At 48.6% G+C, this 21,790-nt stretch overlaps 1 protein-coding gene across 3 annotated transcripts in view; it reads right to left on the bottom strand.

Annotated features, from left to right (window-relative positions):
* Positions 1-2,824, bottom strand: part of chd6 (chromodomain helicase DNA binding protein 6) — a 204,392-nt gene extending 201,568 nt beyond the window's left edge. Inside the window, exon 1 of one of the 3 annotated variants that reach the window (XM_078236970.1) lies at positions 2,691-2,824. The gene's annotated coding sequence lies outside the window, so the exon portion shown is untranslated. The remainder of the gene's footprint in view (positions 1-2,690) is intronic. The other 2 variants (XM_078236969.1, XM_078236971.1) reach the window with 2 other exon arrangements.
* Positions 2,825-21,790: the final 18,966 nt, after the last annotated feature.

Genomic DNA, 21,790 nt, shown 5'->3' with positions numbered 1-21,790 from the left:
GGGATGGGGGGTAGGGGGATGGGGGGTAGGGGGATGGGGGGGTAGGGGGATGGGGGGTAGGGGGGATGGGGGGGATGGGGGGTAGGGGGATGGGGGGGGATGGGGGGTAGGGGGATGGGGGGGATGGGGGGTAGGGGGATGGGGGGATGGGGGGTAGGGGGATGGGGGGGATGGGGGGTAGGGGGATGGGGGGGATGGGGCGTAGGGGGGTGGGTAGGGGTTGGGGGGTGTGTAGGGGGATGGGGGTGTGTAGGGGGATGGGGGTGTGTAGGGGGATGGGGGTGTGTAGGGGGATGGGGGTGTGTAGGGGGATGGGGGTGTGTAGGGGGATGGGGGTGTGTAGGGGGATAGGGGGTAGGGGGATAGGGGGTAGGGGGATGGGGGGTGGGTAGGGGTTGGGGGGTGGGTAGGGGTTGGGGGGTGGGTAGGGGGATGGGGGTGGGTAGGGGGATGGGGGTGGGTAGGGGGATGGGGGGGTGTGTAGGGGGATGGGGGGGTGTGTAGGGGGATGGGGGGTGTGTAGGGGGATGGGGGGGTGTGTAGGGGGATGGGGGGTGTGTAGGGGGATGGGGGGTGTGTAGGGGGATGGGGGGTGTGTAGGGGGATGGGGGGTGGGTAGGGGGATGGGGGGTGGGTAGGGGGATGGGGGGTGGGTAGGGGGATGGGGGGTGGGTAGGGGGATGGGGGGTGGGTAGGGGGATGGGGGGTGGGTAGGGGGATGGGGGGTGGGTAGGGGGATGGGGGGTGGGTAGGGGGATGGGGGGTGGGTAGGGGGATGGGGGGTGGGTAGGGGATGGGGGGTGGATGGGGGGTGGGTGGGGGGTGGGTAGGGGGATGGGGGGTGGGTAGGGGATGGGGGGGGTAGGGGATGGGGGTGGGTAGGGGTTGGGGGGTGGGTAGGGGGATGGGTAGGGGGATGGGGGGTGGTTAGGGGGATGGGGGGTGGGTAGGGGTTGGGGGGTGGGTAGGGGGTTGGGGGTGGGTAGGGGGATGGGGGGTGGGGTAGGGGGATGGGGGGTGGGTAGGGGGATGGGGGGTGGGTAGGGGGATGGGGGGTGGGTAGGGGGATGGGGGGGTGGGTAGGGGGATGGGGGGGTGGGTAGGGGGATGGGGGGTGGGTAGTGTGATGGGGGGGTGGGTAGGGTGATGGGGGGGTGGGTAGGGTGATGGGGGGTGGGTAGGGTGATGGGGGGTGGGTAGGGTGATGGGGGGGTGGGTAGGGTGATGGGGGGGTGGGTAGGGTGATGGGGGGGGGTAGGGTGATGGGGGGTGGGTAGGGTGATGGGGGGGTGGGTAGGGTGATGGGGGGGTGGGTAGGGTGATGGGGGGGTGGGTAGGGTGATGGGGGGGTGGGTAGGGTGATGGGGGGGTGGGTAGGGTGATGGGGGGGTGGGTAGGGTGATGGGGGGGTGGGTAGGGTGATGGGGGGGTGGGTAGGGTGATGGGGGGGTGGGTAGGGTGATGGGGGGTGGGTAGGGTGATGGGGGGGTGGGTAGGGTGATGGGGGGGTGGGTAGGGTGATGGGGGGGTGGGTAGGGTGATGGGGGGGTGGGTAGGGTGATGGGGGTGGGTAGGGTGATGGGGGGTGGGTAGGGGGATGGGGGGGTGGGTAGGGGGATGGGGGGGTGGGTAGGGGGATGGGGGGGTGGGTAGGGGGATGGGGGGGGTGGGTAGGGGGATGGGGGGGTGGGTAGGGGGATGGGGGGGTGGGTAGGGGGATGGGGGGGTGGGTAGGGGGATGGGGGGGTGGGTAGGGGGATGGGGGGGTGGGTAGGGGGATGGGGGGGTGGGTAGGGGGATGGGGGGTGGGTAGGGGGATGGGGGGGTGGGTAGGGGGGTAGGGGGATGGGGGGGTGGGTAGGGGGATGGGGGGTGGGTAGGGGGGTAGGGGGATGGGGGGATGGGGGGGGTGGGTAGGGGGATGGGGGGGTGGGTAGGGGGATGGGGGGGTGGGTAGGGGGATGGGGGGGTGGGTAGGGGGATGGGTGGGTGGGTAGGGGGATGGGGGGGTGGGGAGGGGGATGGGGGGGTGGGGAGGGGGATGGGGGGGTGGGGAGGGGGATGGGGGGTGGGGAGGGGGATGGGGGGGTGGGGAGGGGGATGGGGGGTGGGGAGGGGGATGGGGGGGTGGGGCGGGGGGATGGGGGGGTGGGGAGGGGGATGGGGGGGTGGGGAGGGGGATGGGGGGTGGGGAGGGGGATGGGGGGTGGGGAGGGGGATGGGGGGGTGGGGAGGGGGCTGGGGGGGTGGGGAGGGGGATGGGGGTGGGGAGGGGGATGGGGGGGTGGGGAGGGGGATGGGGGGGTGGGGAGGGGGATGGGGGGGTGGGGAGGGGGATGGGGGGGTGGGGAGGGGGATGGGGGGGTGGGGAGGGGGATGGGGGGGGTGGGGAGGGGGATGGGGGGGTGGGGAGGGGGATGGGGGGGTGGGGAGGGGGAGGGGGCGTGGGGAGGGGGATGGGGGCGTGGGGAGGGGGGGTGTTAGGGGGAGGGGGGGTGTTAGGGGGTTGGGGGGGGTTAGGGGGTTGGGGGTGGGGTTAGGGGTTGGGGGTCTCAGGGCTCCAAAAGTCCAGCTGCTGTTTGCAGCCAGTTGCATTGGGCAGGATCGGCGAGCTGGGAGTTTGCTGAGGGGGGAGTGCGGGGTTGGGGGGGCAGAATGAGCCGAGAGGCAAAGTTACCACAAGTACTTACCCAAAATGGCCCCCGCTGCAGCCCCGGCTCACAGGGCGCCGCTTTGGGAACTTTCCTGCGGAGGGCCGGAGCTCGCACAGCCCGCGGTGCAACCCAGCCTGCTAGCGGAAACCGGCCCGGCCAGCCCCGCCCCCCCGGGGCCAGAGCCCCGCCCCCTCACACCGCCCATTGGCCGGCCCGCCCGTCCGTCAACCCATCCCCGCCGCCCATTGGCCACCACCCGCCGTCACTCAGCCCCGCGCGGCCCGCGCTTCCCGTCTCAAGCTGGGTTACGCGGAGCGCGCGGCCGCTGCGCGGGCCCGTGGCCGGGGCGCGCGCTCGGGGGGAGGCGGGGCCGCGCCTGGTCCCATTGTGCGGATTCGCCTTTCGGAGCGAGTCGGTGGAGAGACAACAAAGAGCAGAGAGGCCGCTGGAGGGCCCGGAGCCGGCGCTGCTCCCGCTCCCCCGGGCGCTGCTCCCGCTCCCCCGGGCCTCCTCACTGCATTGGCCCTGTGTGCAATACCCCCCAGTCTGCACCCCCCACTCACTCTGCTCCCCCCAGTCTGCACCTACTCCCCCCCCTGCACACATCCCCCCAGTCTGTAACCCCCCCCCCCCCCCCCCGCAATGCCCCCACGCTCTGCACCCCCCCAGTCTGTAACCCCCGCAATGCCCCCACGCTCTGCACCCCCCCCAGTCTGTAACCCCCGCAATGCCCCCACGCTCTGCACCCCCCGCTCCTCTCACTGATAAAGGCACTGGAGTGAAAACCTTTACAAACCACCTCCTGCTCATGTTTCATTTCCCGGATGTGAAACACTGCCTGCATTTTGTTTTTTTGGAGAAAGCTTTGGGAAGTTTAAAGTCCCACATCCTGCGTCCAGTACAGACCATGTGCATCATTGCACTCGGCACACTCCTGCCCCAGCCTGGCAACTTCCACTCAACCCACCCCCCTCCCAACCCCCAAGCAGCAGCTCACAGATACTTTCACTCAGCTTCAAAAATAATTATCCCCTCTTCATGCAAAATGACTCCCAATCACCCCCTTTTCAACACTTAAAAGTTTCCATTGATGCCTTTTTCCCAAAAAAAATTAAGCAAGGGACTCCCAGTCATCATTATCATTACTTATATGCCTCATAAAGAACTTTTCTCACTATTTTTCAACACATTTGTTTTCACTTAAGATTCTCCCCTGCAGTCAGACTATCCTGAATTGGAAGCATATCTTTGGGCATTACAATATCACCATCCTCTCCCAGGACAACTTGCCCACTCAAAACCAGCTGTCACTGGGCAGGATATGTCATTCATGTGCCCGGCACTAGCCATGGGAAGCAATTGCTCTACTCGGAACTCAGTCGTGGCAGGTGACCCTCAAGAGGACAGTGGAAATGCTTTGAGGTTGTCTTAAAAGGACCGGTGAAGAGGTCAAACATTGCTGAGTTCATGGGAGTCCTTGGCAAAAATAGTGAATGTTTTGGAGTGGCACAGTGGTTAACACTGGTGCCTCACAGCGCCAGGGACACAGGTTCAATTCCAGTCTCGGGTGACTGTAGAGTCTGCACGCTCTCCTCGTGTCTGCGTGGGTTTCCACTTGGTACTTCAGTTTTCTCCCACAGTCCAAAGATGTGCGGGTTAAGTTGATTGGCCATGCTAAATTAACCATAGTGTCAGGGGGATTAGTATGGTAAATATGAGGGGTTATGGGAATAGGTCTTGGGTGGAATTGTGGTCAGTGCAGACTTGATGGGCTGAGTGTCCTCCTGCATTGCAGGGCTTCGATGATTCATTGGGGAAGGTACCAAACACATCGAGAAACTTTGTCAGGATCACACACAGGTGAAGTCGAGGTGCCGGAGGAAGCACACAGACCTCCAAACAACTGATCTGCCCAACCCTTCAAGCACCAGCTGCCCCGCTTGTGACAGAATCTGCAGATCATGCATTGGACTATCAGCCATCCTGCAAACCATCAGAATTGAGTGGAAGCATGTTATCCACGATGCACAGGGACTGCCGATGAAGGTGAATGCAGTGAGGCACTGTAACTGATTAGAGAGGTGGCAAATGTAAGGTGCCACACTGTGTGAGGGCAGTCTGAACTTGGAGCTGAATAATTGTTGGGGACAGATGAGAGAATGCTTTACCGTACATCTTGCCCCAATCATAGAATAGAATCCTACAGTGCAAAAGGAGGCCATTCGGTCCATCGCGTCTGCTCCGACCACAATCCCACCCAGGCCCTATCCCCATAACCCGATGCATTTACCCTAGCTAGTCCCCCTGACACTAAGGGGCAATTTAGCACAGACAATCCACCTAACCTGCACATCTTTTGAATCCTGACCCTGCTGGAATTGGGAACATGCTTTATCCACCTGTAATTTCATTTCATTTTTCTTTGCATGGGATGCTTTTTGCAGAATTGCTGTTGAATGCACTGAAATCCCAGTACACCAGAATTAAACCGCCTACATTGGGGTACAAACACTGATATTCCTCTGTCTGTTGTTTTATTATCCCTTCTTGTAAATGGGTCTTTGTATCTCTATAAAAATATTGAACCATTGTATTAAGTGTTTGAATGCTAATATTGCACATTATCATTTCACCCCATTGATGTGACTCTGTATGTCAGCACTGCGTGATTTTATCATCCCATTAGCAAAGTAAATCCTGTTGCTGGACAATGTTGACTGTCAGAGAGCATTCGTGAACAGCTGTCTGTAGGACAAAAGTCTCACACAGACTTATTCAATGCAATGTCCAAATATTTGGATATTTTTTGTTATTTAAGGGTACTATTAGTTAATTCCTTATTCTAAAGGTGGTTTAAAATGATGCTGCATTAGATATTTATCCTGTTCTATGTTGAATAAAAGTTGAAATGAAAAGTTGAATAAGAATGATATATCTTACATAATGACCAGTATAGACTGACCAGTTAAATACCCTATTCTCAACTGTGTAGGTTAAATGCAAGCCAACTACTCCCCAGAAGGCAGCCTGCTTTACTATCCCATATAAATGGAGCAAATAAAACAACCTCTGCAAGTTTACTGACCAACTTTGAGAGCAGAATCTGTTAAACCAACCTGTGGTTCAGTAGGTGAAAAGGATATCATTTATAAAGTTAACCCATTGCAGAATTGCCCCAGTCTCTGCTCTGTGCTGAGACCAATGCTTCAATCAGGATTACAGAAATAGTGGCTTTAAATTAGCCTCAATATTCATGGGATAGGAATAAGTGATTTAAAAAAAACCACAGCTTCCAATAGGAACAGAAGAGAACCATTCAGCCCACCATCGAGTCTGTCCCACCATCGAGTCTGTCCCACCATTCTATTACATCATGGTGGATTTACAGCACAACTCCACCGGAATTCTGTATTCTTTCATAAATAATGATAATCTATCAATCCCAGGTTTGAAAATTTCAACTGACTCCCAGCATCCACAGCATTTTATAGAAAAGAGTTCCAGATTTTCACTCCCCTTTGTATGAGAGAGAACATTCTGATTTCACTCCTAAACAAATGCCTCTCATTTTAAGATAATGTTCCTTTGTTCATGAATCCCTCAGCTGAGGAGATACTTTCTCTAATAAATCCTTTAAACACTCCGATCAGGTCACCTCTCCGTCTCCTCTACTAACGGGAACTTATTTCCAACTAAACAACTGAAAGTAGAAAACACAAGATTGGCATGGGATTGGACTGGAAGCTCCTGTGTAAAATACCTGGCACTCACCATACAGGTTCACATAGAAACTAGAAGCAGGAGTAGGCCATTCAGCCCTTCAAACCTGTTCCACCATTCATTTTGATCATGGCTGATCATCAAATTCAATATCCTGATTCCCCCTTCCTCCCATATCACTCAATCCCTTCAGCCCCAAGGACCATATCTAATTTCTTCTTGAAATTAGACAATGTTTTGGCCTCAACTACATTCTGTGGTAGTGAATTCCACACATTCACCACCCTCTGGGTGAAGAAATATCTCCTCACCTCAGTTCTAAAAGGTTTACCCCTTATCCTCAAACTATGACCCCGAGTTCTGGACTCCCCCCCACCATCGGGAACATTCTTTCTGAATCTACCCTGTCTAACCCTGTTAGAATTTTATAAGTTTCTATGAGAACTCCTCTCACTCTTTCAAACTCCAGTAAATATAATCCTAATCGATTTAGTCTCTCCTCATATGACAGACCTGCCATCCCAGGAATCAGCCTGGTAAACCTTCGCTGTACTCCCTCTATAGCAAGGACATTTTTCCTCAGATAAGAACACCAAAACTGCACACAGCACTCTAGGTGTGGCCTCACCAACATCCTATACAATTGCCGCAAAATATCCATATCCATATGCTCAAATCCTCTCGCTATGAAGGCCAACGTACCATTTGCCTTATTTACTGTCTGGAATACTGTGTGCAGTATTGGTCCCCTTATTTGCGGAAGGATATATTGGCCTTGGAGGGAGTGCAGAGAAGGTTCACCAGGTTGATACCAGAGATGAGGGGTGTTGATTATGAGGAGAGACTGAGCAGATTGGGTTTGTACTCGTTGGAATTTAGAAGGCTGAGGGGGGATCTTATAGAGACATATAAGATAATGAAGGGGCTGGATAGGGTAGAGGTGGAGAGATTCTTTCCACTTAGAAAGGAAACTAGAACTAGAGGGCATAGCCTCAAAATAAAAAGGGTCAGTTTAGGACAGAGTTGAGGAGGAACTTCTTCTCTCAGAGGGTGGTGAATCTCTGGAATTCTCTGCCCACTGAAGTGGTGGAGGCTACCTCGTTGAATATGTTTAAATCACAGATAGATGGATTCCTGATCGGTAAGGGAATTAGGGGTTATAGGGATCAGGCGGGTAAGTGGAACTGATCCACTTCAGATCAGCCATGATCTTACTGAATGGCGGGGCAGGCTCGAGGGGCTAGATGGCCTACTCCTGCTCCTATTTCTTATGTTCTTATGTTCTTATGTCTGCCGTACCTATGTGCTTCCTTTCAGCAACTGATGCATGAGGACTCCAAGGTCTGTTGAGTATCCACCTCTCTCAATTTACACCCATTCAAGTAATAATCTGTCTTCCTATTATTGCTACCAAAGTGGATAACCTCACATTTATCCACATTTATCACATGAAGCGGCACGGTAGCACAGTGGTTAGCACTGCTGCTTCACAGCTCCAGGATCCCGGGTTCGATTCCCGGCTCGGGTCACTGTCTGTGTGGAGTTTGCACATTCTCCTCGTGTCTGCGTGGGTTTCCTCCGGGTGCTCCGGTTTCCTCCCACAGTCCAAAGATGTGCGGGTTAGGTTGATTGGCCAGGTTAAAAATTGTCCCTTAGAGTCCTGGGATGCGTAGGTTAGAGGGATTAGTGGGTAAAATATGTGGGGGGAGGGCCTGGGTGGGATTGTGGTCGGTGCAGACTCGATGGGCCGAATGGCCTCCTTCTGCACTGTAGGGTTTCTATGTTTCTATGAGTGATCTTATGGACAACAAGTGTCGAGCATACCCCAGCATCATTACCATCGCCGGGGAAAAGTTCTTGAGGTTCTTGAGGTTTCCTATGTTTCACCGATGACCACTTGTGTAGGTGAGCCTTATCTCCATATGTTCCAGAGTGTTTTCACATGTCAAGCTATTCATTAGCTGGGTGTCAAGGTACCATTTGAAGATCCTCCTTCAGCTCTTTTCAGTTCCAGCTTTTACCCTAAACTCAATGTTTGTTCATTTTCATTCTCAGGATATGGGCATCAATGGCAGGGCCAGCATTTATTGCTATTAGACCCATAAGATATAGGAGCAGAATTAGGCCACTCGGCCCATCGAGTCTGCTCCGCCATTCAATCATGGCTGATATTTTTCTCATCCCCATTCTCTTGCATTTTCCCCATAACCCCTGATCCCCTTATTAATCAGGAACCTATCTATCTCTGTCTTAAAGACACTCAATGACCTGGCCTCCACAGCCTTCGGCAGCAAAGAGTTTCACAGATTCACCACTCTCTGGCTGAAGAAATTCCTCCTCATCTCTGTTTTAAAGGATCATCCTTTTAACCTGAGGTTGTGCCCTCTGGTTCTAGTTTTTCCTATCCTTAATTGCGCTGAGAAGGTGATGGTGAACTGCCTTCTTAAACTGCTGCAATCCATGTGGTGTAGGTACACCCACAGTGCTGTTAGGGATGGAGTTTACCCTGTGACTATAATCCTTCCTGTCTTGAGAAGGTGAAATATTTACACAACACTAGATTTTGACGTATTCATTAATTACCATTGAACATTATGAAACAATATAAGAAACAACTAGCACTCGATAGCACAAGTTATATTCTATGGCCGGCTTATATTAACCTTCACCAGTTCAGGCTTTGATAGAAAATAATAATCAGTTGGTGAATGCTGAGCTAAATTCTAATATATTCCTTTCCTTTTAACTGCCTAAGTCAGGCGTTCAATACATTAATTCACGACACGTGGGAATTGGAAATCCAGTTGAATTGCATTTCTGTTTTGTAAATAAAAATGAATAACAGACACCGTGGATGATCATGTGATCTGAACACGATCGCACAGCAGATGCCTGGATACTTTAGCCTTGCATTTACCTCAGGTAAAATGCTGTGGGGAGAGCTCAGAGTGCGAGTGTTTTTAGTGGGTATTTTATTCCTATGGTAACTGAATGATTTCCGCCAAAGCCCCTGTTTGTTCCTGCATTCTCCCTGATTTGTTATTCTACTTGGCAGATGTTCAGTTTTTAATGAGCAGAAATTTCTTCCAACCAAACATTAGGAAAACTGAAGCAATTGGCTGGGATTCTATGAGCAGAACCGAGAAGCCGTGGACTCCATGATGCTGGCATTCCCAATCTGATCCCCAATTGCATCACTATCTCGCGTCGCTGGCCAATCACCTTCCAGCAGGCAGGGGGTCTGACAGTGCTAGGGTTAGAGGTGAGCACTGAGGTCGTGGCCACAGCATCACCTGACATCCATGGATGTGCGGGCACCATCTTTTAATGGCTACCATCACAAAAGCACAGCTGAAGCCCTCGTTTATTCCATCTTGCCTTCCCTGAAGATCCAGCCAGCATTGCAACGTTGCCAATAGGATGAAGCTACCTGGCCTGAGATAGCTCCATGTTCCTCAGCATGGTGAAAGGAAGATCCTGGGTGGTCCCGCTGTTTAGCGACAACCTCATTGACAGTTTATCAGAACATTACCTCATTGCTTTGTGGGATCCTGCTGTGCGCATTGTGGTTTCTGTGGTTCCTATGTTACAGCAGTGACTACTGTTAGGAACAAGATCAGAAACTCCGAGGTATGTAATGGAGTTAGCCTGGACCCCAAATCTTTTGCCTTTGGCATTAGGGTGAGCATAAGGTGTTTCACTCCAGGTATGATTCAAGTGATCCACTAGGAAGCTTTTATCAAAACAAACTTTATTTTTAACAACATAGTTAAAATATAACAAAAAGAATTAGCATAATTTTACCAATTGGAAATACTTAAACATGACAAGGTATAATTATTAACAGCTAGCTATCTCTATAGTTCCAAGTAAGCAGTACCCCAGAGACACAAATCCCTTTTTCAGAACCAGTTGATACCAAACAATAGATGGGTGCTCATGTGGAGGCTAGATTTCCAGCCTTTTAACACATCTGAGTCATAGAGTCATAGAGATTTACAGCATGGAAACAGGCCCTTTGGCCCAACTTGTCCATGCCGCCCTTTCTTTTTTAAAACTCCTAAGCTAATCCCAATTGCCCGCATTTGGCCCATATCCCTCTATACCCATCGTACTCTTGTAACTATCTAAACGCTTTTTAAAAGACAAAATTGTACCCACCTCTACTACTACCTCTGGCAGCTTGTTCTGTGGTGTGGAGATGCTGGTGTTGGACTGGGGTAAACACAGTAAGAAGTCTCACTTTAACCTGGTGCTGTGAGACTTCGTACTGAGCTTGTTCCAGACACTCACCACCCTCTGCGTGAAAAAATTGCCCCTCTGGACACTTTTGTATCTCTCCCCTCCCACCTTAAATCTATGCCCTCTAGTTTTAGACTCCCCTACCTTTGGGAAAAGATATTGACTATCTACCTTCTCTATGTCCCTCATTATTTTATAGACCTCTATAAGACCACCCCTCTACCTTCTACGCTCCAGAGAAAAAAGACCCAGTCTATTCAGCCTCTCCTTATAACTCAATCCATCAAGTCCCGGTAGCATCCTAGTAAATCTTTTCTGCACTCTTTCTAGTTTAATAGTATTCTTTCTATAATAGGGTGACCAGAATTGCACACAGTATTCGAAGTGTGGCCTCGCCAATGTCTTGTACAACTTCAACAAGACATTCCAACTCCTGTATTCAATGTTCTGACCGATGAAACCAAGCATGCCGAATGCCTTCTTCACCACTCTGTCCACCTGTGACTCTACTTTCAAGGAGCTGTGAACATGTACCCCTAGATCTCTTTGTTCTGTAACTCTCCCCAACGCCCTACCATTAACTGAGTAAGTCCTGCCCTGGTTCAATCTACCAAAATGCATCACCTCGCATTTGTCTAAAATAAACTCCATCTGCCATTCATCAGCCCACTAGCCCAATTGATCAAGATCCCGTTGCAATCTGAGACAAGTTTCTTCACTGTCCACTAAGCCACCAATCTTAGTGTCATCTGCGAACTTACTAACCATGCCTCCTATATTCTCATCCAAATCATTAATATAAATGACAAATAACAGTGGACCCAGCACTGATCCCTGAGGCACACCGCTGGTCACAGGCCTCCAGTTTGAAAAACAACCCTCTACAACCACCCTCTGGCTTCTGTCAAGAAGCCAATTTTGTATCCATTTAGATACTTTACCCTGGATCCCGTGGGATTTAACCTTATGCAACAACCTACCATGTGGTACCTTGTCAACGGCCTTGCTAAAGTCCATGTAGACAACATCAACTGCACTGCCCTCATCTACCTTCCTGGTTACCCCTTCAAAAAACTCAATCAAATTTGAGAGACATGATTTTCCACTCACAAAGCCATGCTGACAGTCCCTAATCAGTACTTGCATCTCTAAATGCCTGTAGATCCTGTCTCTCAAAATACCTTCCAACAATTTACCCACCACAGATGTGAGGCTCACCGGCCTGTAGTTCCCAGGATTTTCCCTGCAGCCCTTCTTAAACAAAGGCACAACATTTGCCACTCTCCAATCTTCAGGCACCTCACCCGTGACTATCGATGATTCAAATATCTCAGCTAGGGGACCCGCAATTTCCTCCCTAGCCTCCTACAATGTCCTGGGATATACTTCATCAGGTCCCGGGGATTTATCTATCTTGATGCGCTTCAAGACTTCCAGCACCTCCTTCTCTGTAATATGTACACTCCTCAAGACATCACTATTTATTTCCCCAAGTTCCCTAACATCCATGCTTTTCTCAACAGTAAATACTGATGAGAAATATTCATTTAGGATCTCACCCATCTCTTGTGGATCCGCGCATAGATGACCTTGTTGATCCTTAAGAGGCCCTACTCTCTCCCTTGTTACTCTTTTGCCCTTTATGTACTTGTAGAAGCTCTTTGGATTCTCCTTTGCCTTATCTGCCAAAACAATCTCGTATCCCCTTTTTGCCCTCCTGATTTCTCTCTTAACTCTACTCCTACATCCCCTATACTCTTCAAGGGATTCACTTGATCCCAGCTGCCTATGCATGTCATGTGCCTCTTTCTTCTTCTTGATCAGGGCCTCGATATCCCGAGTCATCCAGGGTTCTGCCAGCCTTGCCCTTCACTCTGAGAGGAATGTGTTTACCCTGAACCCTGGTTAACACACTTTTGAAAGCCTCCCACTTACCAGATGTCCCTTTGCCTTCCCACAGACTCCCCCAATTAACTTTTGAAAGTTCCTGCCTAATACCATCAAAATTGGCCTTGCCCCAATTTAGAATTTTAACTTTTGGGCCAGACCTATCATTCTCCATAGCTATCTTAAAACTAATAGAATTATGGTCACTGGTCCCAAAGTGATCCCTCACTAACACTTCTGTCACCTGCCCTTCCTTATTTCCCAAGAGGAGGTCAAGTTTTGCCCCCTCTCGAGTCGGGCCATCCACATACTGAATGAGAAATTCCTCCCGAATACACTCAACAAATTTCTCTCCATCCAACCCTCTAATACTATGGCTTCCCCAGTCAATGTTGGGAAAGTTAAAATCTCCGACTATTACCACCCTATTTTTCTTGGAGCTATCTGTAATCTCCTTACATATTTGCTCCTCAATTTCTCGCTGACTATTTGGGGGTCGATGGTACAACCCCATCAAAGTGATTTCCCTCTTCTTATTTCTCAGTCCTACCCATATAGACTCAGTGGCCGAACCCTCGGATATATCCCCTCTCAGTACGGCCGTGATGCTTTCCCTAATCAAAAGTGTAACTCCCCCTCCTCTCTTACCTCCTGTTCTATCTTTCCTATAGCATCTGTACCCTGGAACATTGAGCTGCCAGTCCTGCCCTCCCTTAGCCATGTTTCAGTAATTGCTATAATATCCCAGTCCCACGTACGCATCCATGCCCTGAGTTCATCTGCCTTGCCCCTCAGGCCTCTTGCATTGAAGTAAATGCAGTTTAATCTGGATTTCCCTTGCTCTCTGTCTTGCTTTTGCCTGATCTGTCTGGTACCAGGATTACTGACACTGCCTTTACTACTTAATGGGCTCTCTTTAACTTCTGTCCTCACACTTCTCTTCTGTCTCCCTACTGCTTTGGGTCCCACCCCCCTGCCAAATTAGTTTAAACCCTCCCAAGTGGCTCCAGCAAATCTCCCCGCCAGGATGTTAGTCCCCCTCCAGTTCAGGTGTAACCCATCCCTCTTGAACAGGTCACCCCTTCCCCAGAAAAGAATCCCAATGATCCAAAAATCTAAATCCCTGCCCTCTGCACCAGCTCTCAAGCCAGGCATTCATCTGCCTAATCCTCCTATTCCTACTCTCACTAGCACGTGGCACCAGTAGTAGTCCAGAAATTATTACCTTCGAGGTCCTGCACTTTGGCCTTCTGCCTAACTCTCTATATTCACATTTCAGGACCTCATCCCTTTTCCTACCTATGTTGTTGGTATCAATGTGTACAACGATTCTGGCTGCTCACCCTCCCCCCTTAAGAATGTCCTGCAATCGCTCAGAGACGTCCTTGACCCTGGCACCAGGGAGGCAACACACCATCCTGGAGTCTCGATTGTGGCCACAGAAATGCTTGTCTGTGCCTCTAACTAGTGAGTCCCTTATTACTACTGCTCGCTTGCTCTTTGCCTGACCCTGTCCCACAGCAGAACCAGCTGTGGTGCCACAGGCCTGGCTGCTGCTGGTATCTTCCCCTGACAGGCTCTCCCCCTCAACAGTATCCAAAACGATATACCTGTTTGAAAGGGGAATAGTCACAGGAGACTCCTGCACTACCTGCCTGCCTCTCCTGGCGGTCACCCATCTACCTGTCTGAACCTGTGGTGTGACAACCTCTCTGGACAGAGATCCAGAGACTTGGCTTCTGACTCTCGTACCACAACTTCCAGAGAAAGATCCAAAAGAAAGAGACTTACTTCCTGACAGATTCCAGTCTTCAACTCCAGAGAAAGAATACGACACAGAGAAAGCGACCTCTCTCTAAATATCCCAAGCAGCAGCCTGAGCTCGATTTCTCTGTGTAAGCCTAGCTCCACCCAGTCACCTGTTTTTTCTGTCAACCAACCTAATCAAGTCCTACTCTGCAAAGTCCCAACAAAACAGCATTAGTCCAGATTAAAACGAACATTCTAGAAATTAGGAGCAATTAGGCTGCAGTAACAATACAGGGCTGCCAATTACAGACCCAGCAGTACCAGTGTTAGAACGGGTTGTTTAAAAAATTCAGCAGAGAAACATGACTAAAATACATTTCTTAAAGGCACAGTATCGTCACACTAGATTTCAAAAATACTTTATTGCCTGCCCTATGGCCACAAGAGGAGGGACAAAATATGGCTCCTCTATGATATAACCCCCAATCAAGTCTGACCATAGCAGGATTTGTTGTGAATTTAGAAGGATGAAACAATTTTCTCAATGTCTGTTTAATCATTTATATACCAATTACAGAGAAATTAGTCTGGGAGGTTTTCATGAGTCTTAGAACAAAAATATGTTTGTTTTTATGGAGTTAAAAACTCACCCAGGTCAAGACAACAACATATTTAAAGAGGTAATCCTGTGTGTCACGTCCTTTCACAACCTACATACAGACGCATACAAAATTTACCAATTGTTCTGTAGGTCGTTATTTTCTTATCCAAATGAAAGGTCAAGGTCAATGCTGAAAGGTGGAAAATTGAAAGTTCACTGTTTATGAGTCCTTTGCTGGTCACTGACTGTGGCAGAAGATCTTCCATGTTTACTTTAATATTTCAGGAGTTGATTTGAACTCTATGGAAACAATTTCCTTTTAAAGCATAATCTGCCTGCCGAAGTTGAAGATTTTTGCACCCGAGGTTCCTCTGAATGGAAATTCACTCTCTCTGTGCTGGAGTTTTAAAACAGAACTGTAAGAGATGGGGCCTTGACTTGAGAGAAGAGAGAAGAGTGATTTTATTACTGCCACTTTGGCAGCTTCTTCAGATGACTGACTGTTTCTATCTTTAGCAGCTTATGTTATGTGTTAAAGAGATTTCAAAATTGTTACTTCATTCACATGACCACTCTCCCCCCCGCACCCCCTCACCCCCGCATAATGAGTTCAGAAAGGGTGCGTTTATCTGATGTCTGAACCAACTGTTGCTTTGGTTTCATAGCTGGGGTAATAAGATTCATTAATGTCCCAGCTACTAACCTCCCGAATGAGTCATTGTCCATCTTGAAGACATATCTTCATAGAACCATTGTTTTGGCAGACTTTCTGTCTCCACTGGAAAGGTAATCTTATAGAAATTCATATACTATGTCCAGTCTACTTCAGTGGTTCTCAACAACTTCAGGTGTGAAATTTCAGAGGATGGTATCATGGCATGTCTGAACCGCAACACTGCAACATTCCAGAAACTGCCCAACTTGCAATACCAGACTTCAGATGACTTGTGGCAGCCAATCTTTAGTTAGTGTTTTTTCTTGTCTTTAAAAATATCAGTATATATTTGGTCAGCTGGTAAAATTACAGAGTAATATAAATCATGCACATGCCACATCATAGTGGCAACTGCTAAGTGCTTTGGGACATCCTGGGGGCTGTGAGAGAAGAAATGCAAGTCCTCTATTTTTCTCTGTTATCCTATGGGCCACCGAGTTTCCCTTTATCCCAGTCCAGCTCTCTGAGAGGCAGTGATGGGAGTCAAGTGGGGTTATGATCCTTCCCCCTGAATCATTTTGAAGTCAATCATCCTGGTTTTGGAAAGCCTGCCTTGAATTTGGCCCCTTGGCCTTGTCTTTGGCCTTTGGTTTTGTCCCCCCACTGTTGGGAACATCAGCATCTCCCAGTTTCTCTTCCTGCCAGATAGGTTAAAATCCTAACAGAACCACTGTCATAAGGATTCTCTTCGGAGGCTTAGGGGTGATCTTATAGAGGTTTATAAAATAATGAGGGGCATAGATCAGCTAGATAGTCAACATCTTTTCCCGAAGGTAGGGGAGTCTAAAACTAGAGGGCATAGGTTTAAAGTGAGAGGGGAAAGATACAAAAGTGTCCAGAGGTACGATTTTTTCACACAGAGGGTGGTGAGTGTCTGGAACAAGCTGCCAGATGTAGTAGTAGAGGCGGGTACAATTTTATCTTTTAAAAAGCATTTAGACAGTCACATGGGTACGATGGGTATAGAGGGATATGGGCCAAATGCGGGCAATTAGGATGAGCTTAGTGGTAAAAAAAAGAGCAGCATGGACAAGTTGGGCCGAAGGGCCTGTTTCCATGCTGTAAACCTCTATGACTCTATTCAAGCTTTCTCAAATCCCTCAGTTGTTCACCCAGATCTCAGTTCTTATAAGGAAACTGCATTTCCGATAAACTGAATCTTGTGTATTGAGTTAATGTAGCCCAGGAGTAACAATTGAAAAATAACCAGCTGGGAAACAAATCATAGAAATCATAGAAACCCTACAGTGCAGAAGGAGGCCATTCGGCCCATCGAGTCTGCACCGACCACAATCCCACCCAGGCCCTACCCCCACATATTTTACCCACTAATCCCTCTAACCTACACATCCCAGGACGCTAAGGGGCAATTTTTTAACCTGGCCAATCAACCTAACCCGCACATCTTTGGACTGTGGGAGGAAACCGGAGCACCCAGAGGAAACCCACGCAGACACGAGGAGAATGTGCAAACTCCACACAGACACATAATCAAATCCTGAGGCAAGAATACTGTAATGGTGAATGATTTTGTGTCGGCGCAACCATCACCCAGCTACATTTACAGATAAAAACGATTCACAAAACAAGAGTACAGGTAAAAAATGTACAAGCATTATTTAAGAATTATTGGCTCAGCTGAGAAAGTCGTGGGATTTTCCTAATAATCCAGCCCAGGGTTTCCCAAATTTTTCCAGCCGCTGAATGATTTTGACCTCCCAACAGTACTGACCTAAGGAACAGTCCTCTTATATTGAAGAGTTAAACAACGAAAAAAGATTATTTTTGTGCAATAGATACAGGCATACAAAATCAATTTTATAAAAGTATTTTCTATTTCTTTAATGTACACTTTTATTATCATTTTTAAAAGTTCCCTTATTCAACAAATATTTAAGTCAGTCTTTCTTATTGTCATTTTCAGTGGGAGGAGTGACGCTGCATCTTTTTCTCACAAATTAATTTGATATTGAAGAGCTGGATTCTCATATCAGACAGGGACACACACACAAATTCACACCCAAAAGAAGCACACACACTCACTCTGTCTCTTGTGACAATACTGCACTATTAGTGTATTTTATGTTTGGGGGGAACTGCTCTAAGATTCAGGGTTTTGTTACAAGCAGTCAGTTTGTTTGGAGGAACACAGCAGATGCTGAAAAGCAGGATACTTACTCATTTTGGCCATGTAAATGTTTATTTAGCAGATGCTTAATGAGCTTTTGTTATAGAGTCAGAGAGTCATAGAAGTTTACAGCATGGAAACAGGCCCTTTGGCCCAACTTGTCCATGCCATCCCTTTTTTTAACCCCTAAGCTAGTGCCAATTGTACGCGTTTGGCCCATATCCCTCTATACCCATCTTACCCATGTAACTATCTAAACGCTTTTTAAAAGACAAAATTGTACCTGCCTCTACTACTACCTCTGGCAGCTTGTTCCAGACACTCACCACCCTCTGTGTGAAAAACGTGCCCCTCTGGACCCTTTTGTATCTCTCCCCTCTCACCTCAAACCTATGCCTTCTAGTTTTAGACTCCCCTACCTTTGGGAAAAGATATTGATGATCTAACTGATCTATGCCCCTCATTATTTTATAGACCTCTATAAGGTCACCCCTCAGCCTTCTACGCTCCAGAGAAAAAAGTCCCAGTCTATCCAGCCTCTCCTTATAACTCAAACCAGCAAGATCCTAGTAAATCTTTTCTGCACTCTTTCTAGTTTAATAATATCCTTTCTATAATAGGGTGACCAGAACTGTACACAGTATTCCAAGTGTGGCCTCACCAATGTCTTGTACAACTTCAACAAGACGTCCCAACTCCAGTATTCGATGTTCTGACCAATGAAACCAAGCATGCTGAATGCCTTCTTCACCACTCTGCCCACCTGTGCCTCCACTTTCAAGGAGCTATGAACTTGTACCTCTAGATCTCTTTGTTCTATAACTCTGCCCAGCGCCCTACCATTAATAAGTCCTGCCCTGGTTCGATCGACCAAAATGCATCACCTCGCATTTATCTAAATTAAACTCCATCTGCCATTCTTTAGCCCACTGGCCCAATTGATCAAGATCCCATTGCAATCCTAGATAACCTTCTTCACTGTCCAATATGTCACCAATCTTGTTGTCATCTGCAAACTTACTAACCATGCCTCCTATATTCTCATCCAAATCATTAATGTAAATTACAAATAACAGTGGACCCAGCACTGATCCCTGAGGCACACCGCTGGTCACAGGCCTCCAGTTTGAAAAACAACCCTCTACAACCACCCTCTGGCTTCTGTTGTCAAGCCAATTTTGTATCCATTTGGCTACCTCACCCTGGATCCCGAGAGATTTAACCTTATGCCAACAATACTTATTGTTTACCAAAGAAGAGGATCCTTGATTTAAGAAATGAAAAGGTGAGTTAGTGTGCAAGATTATATAGTCATGTGATACTAGAAATGGGTGGAGCTAGGTTAGTAGCTAAGAAAAACAGCTTTCTGAGTTCAGTAGCTGGAGAGGATTGTTTAAAGACAACAACCTACAAGCAGTTCTCTCTCTCTCTACAAAATCTCTCTGGAAGCTCCAAAGCTATTAACCCAAGTCAAAGCAAGTATGCCTGGATTTGATATTTTTAAAGTGAGGTTTAAGTCTATACGAGAAATATTACTTAATTGGAACTGAATAGTAATAAGTTAGAAGTTGAGAGTTTGTTTATTTTCATTTTAAAGATTTTCAACAGTTAAGAGTTACACAGTTACATTTTGTTACAGGTATATTCAAACTGTGTTATGAATAAAACTTGTTTTGATAAAAAGATCCTCAATTTGTCAGTGGAATCACTCCTGAGGTAAAGTTCCCTTTCCTCGCTTTTATGCCAAAATTAAAAGATTTTTGTGATCTAGTCTGGCTTCATAATATACCTTGTGGTTTCTAACACTCTCCCTCTCTCACACAAACACGCTCACATTTGCCTCACTCTCACACACGTACACTCATGTCACAGAGCCATAGATGTTTACAGCATGGAAACAGACCCTTCGGCCCAACTTGTCCATGCTGCCCCTTTTTTAAAAACTCCTAAGCTAGTTCCAATTGCCCGCATTTGGCCCATATCCCTCTATACCCATCGTACCCATGTAACTGTCTAAACGCTTTTTAAAAGACAAAATTGTACCCGCCTCTACTACTGCCACTGGCAGCTTGTTCCAGACACTCACCCCCTCTGTGTGAAAAAATTACCCCTCTGGACACTTTTGTATCTCTCCCTTTTGGACGTCTCTCATACACACTCACCTCTCTCTCTCTCGTACATGCACAATACCTCTCCCTGTCACACTCACACACTCACCGCTGAGTCAGCTTTCCCTCCCACTCTGCCCTGGCCCCTGACCCTGCCTCAGTCTTTGAGTTGGCTTCCCCTCTTGCCTCTTGGCTTCGGCTCACCTTGCCTTGCCACCCGCTCTGTCAGCTGCTCACCTTGCCTTGCCATCCGCTCTGTCAGCTGCTCACCTTGCCTTGCCACCCGCTCTGTCAGCTGCTCGCCTTGCCTTGCCACCCGCTCTGTCAGCTGCTCACCTTGCCTTGCCACCCGCTCTGTCAGCTGCTCGCCTTGCCTTGCCACCCGCTCTGTCAGCTGCTCACCTTGCCTTGCCACCCGCTCTGTCAGCTGCTCACCTTGCCTTGCCACCCGCTCTGTCAGCTGCTCACCTTGCCTTGCCACCCGCTCTGTCAGCTGCTCACCTTGCCTTGCCACCCGCTCTGTCAGCTGCTCGCCTTGCCTTGCCACCCGCTCTGTCAGCTGCTCACCTTGCCTTGCCACCCGCTCTGTCAGCTGCTCACCTTGCCTTGCCACCCGCTCTGTCAGCTGCTTGCCTTGCCTTGCCACTCGCTCTGTCAGCTGCTCACCTTGCCTTGCCACCCGCTCTGTCAGCTGCTCACCTTGCCTTACACTTGCTTGTGACTTTCAACACTGACTTTGCTGCTATTTCCAGTTCATCCAATCAGAGGCCGGATTCTCAGTGCACTGGCTGCTGACTGGGTGACTAGTGTGCAGGCTAGGCGGATGTGTGAGGTTTCTGGAATAGGGAGGGAAGGAGAAGGCCGTGGTGGATTGAGATGCTCTTTCGGAGAGTTGGTGCAGACTCAATGGACTGAATGGCCTCTTTCTGCACTGCAGGGATTCTATGGTTAGGTCCAGCCATGACAAATCTCCACCTGAATGTGCGAGAAGGATAGTTCGAGGTTGTGACACTGGCTTCTGAGGAGATGCAGTCAGAAAGGGGAAAGAGGAGGGGCAGACCACGTGATGAGTGGGTTTATTTTTGGGTTGAATTTATCTCGCTGGATTCAGACTGCTGATCACTGTGGGCGATAAACTGATGGTAAGATATGCAAATATATCCGACTGGAGCCAAAACCAGAACCAGAATGTTATGCAAATTAATCATTTATAATCTCAAATATTCAATTACTTGATATTCAAGTAGTTTTGATATTTATTATTGAGATAGGGGCATCACTGGTAACCCTGAGAGAGTGGGCTTTTCCTTAAACAACTGATTTAGTGTAACTGAGTGGCTTGCTGGGTCATTTCAGAGGGCAGGAGAGAATCAACCACATTGCTGTGGATCTGGAGTCACATGTAGGCCAGACCGGGTAAGGATGGCAGATTTCCTGGATTTTGTTTGTCACTCTTGTGGGGACCATGAATTGAATTCAATTTGAATTTGAATTTGGTTTTTGGAGAAAGCAAGGAATGGATTCGGGTTTGCCCGGTCCACTCTGAGCATTGGTTTTGGAACTTTAAGCATGGAGTAAAAATGTTTTAAAAAAAGGACATGAATGAACCGGATGGGTTTTTATGACAATTGGGTAATGTAAATGAACACAGTTGACTGGAGGCTGAGTAGAAATCCATCAAGCTGTCAATAAAAGCCGATTTCAAAACACTACACTATGAAATTTAATTTGATTTTGATTTGATTTATTATTGTCACATGAATGAACATACAGTGAAAAGTATTGTTTCTTGCGCCCTGCACAAAGCATACTGTTCATAGAGAAGGAAATGAGTGAGTGCAGAATGTAGTGTTACAGTCATAGCTAAAGTGTAGAGAAAGATCAACTTAATGCGAGGTAGGTCCATTCAAAAGTCTGATGACAGCAGCAGGGAAGAAGCTGTTCTTATGTCGGTTGGTACGTGACCTCAGAATTTTATATCTTTTT

Source organism: Mustelus asterias, chromosome 20 (genome assembly GCF_964213995.1).
Source record: "Mustelus asterias chromosome 20, sMusAst1.hap1.1, whole genome shotgun sequence".
NCBI lineage: Eukaryota > Metazoa > Chordata > Chondrichthyes > Carcharhiniformes > Triakidae > Mustelus > Mustelus asterias.
This window is presented reverse-complemented; position numbering and strand designations above follow the sequence as displayed.